The sequence below is a fragment of the Anopheles merus genome, chromosome X (assembly GCF_017562075.2).
Source record: "Anopheles merus strain MAF chromosome X, AmerM5.1, whole genome shotgun sequence".
NCBI lineage: Eukaryota > Metazoa > Arthropoda > Insecta > Diptera > Culicidae > Anopheles > Anopheles merus.
The window spans coordinates 17,325,549-17,327,119 of NC_054081.1; positions in this window are offsets into that span (position 1 = coordinate 17,325,549).

Sequence of the window (1,571 nt, forward strand, 5' to 3'; positions counted from 1 at the left end):
GCTAACCGTAATACGCACAACCACGCACACAGAGACACCAAGAGACTAATGATCGTCTTCAAGATGGCCGGCCTGCTGGTGCAAGCGTTATGAGAATGACTGACGGTGTCCCTCAGCAACATAACTGGCTATCGTATATGATACGATAATTGTCTGCCTATCCGATTTGATAGTCATGTTATACAGAGGTCTTAAAAAGCACACTCCAAGTGTTTTTGGGAAACCCCACTAAACAGAGAAACCAAATCAAAAGTTCCACATTACCAAGCGGCATTACATGACTCGCGTGCACTGGTTAGCACGTTCGCGAATGCTCCATTTAGGAAACCGAAACCGGCAGCGGGTTGAACTAACCGGGAACTACCTGGTGGTGGGTTCAGGCAGTGGGAATACGAGGCCTTATAATTTGTATATTTAGTACATGTGGCATATGGAAGCAACCAAACAAAACAAAAAATAACACACACTCAAACACACTTCTAACATACACACTCTATGTGGAATACGTTACACAACGTGCTAAGGCGAGCCTTCAGAACTAGCAAAACGCTTGCAAGAATTGCTTTGCAGTTGAAGGCCGCTTGCGTTGGTTTAGTTGTTTGTTTTAACACCTTTTTGTCTTTTGAACAAGTTTTTGCTCACAGATTGATGTGAGGCATACGTCAGCATGTATAAATCGATAGGTGTAAAGGTGTCTTTAACACCGAATAAAGGTGTAACAGTAAAACTTCCACTTTGAAAATACGTAAAAAGATGGAAGTCTTAAAGCGGGACAACACCAAAGCATCCAAAAAGTGGAGAGAAATTTTGAGAAGAAAAAAAAACAGACATACAAACAACCAATCCACAAAACATACTACACTCGTTCGTGCAGAAAAAAGAAAACAAAAAAAAACAAACGTAAGTCAAATTAACAAACTTTCATTGCTAAGTATCTACCGCTGTTTGTAATTGAAATGCTACGATTTATGTGTATGTGTGTATGCGTGTGTATGTGGAGAAGGGAGCGAGTGTGATCAATACCGGACCGGCGGAAGGGTTCATTTGGAGGATGTTTTCTTATACCTAAAATAAGCAATGCTACCTTATCAGATATTTATTAACAAAACAAGAGAAAGAGAGCGGGAAACGAAAGCTAAGCGCGCTACTGGCACAAAAAGAAAACATTACTACATAAAAGAATAGGCATACAAAATCCTTACAAAAAAAATCAAGACAGAAAGCAATGAAGAAAAGTTTGCATAGCAGAGAACAAATCTAAACGAAATAAGAGATATTGCCAAACCAGTAAAATAAAAAAAAGAGCAAATAAAAATGAGCAAAACAGAAACGGCGAGCAGCAGCAAGCATTATAAGAAAAAGGGAAAACATTATTGCACAATATATAATGGATTTTTTTTTGTAATATAGTGTTATAAATAATATGACGCCACAACACAAACATACATTTCTCTCACACACACACACACACACACAGACAAACACAAACACAACAGTATTATAAATTCACACATACAAGAACATACAAAAATGAGAAATATACACTAAAACACAGAAATTCTCGAAACGAA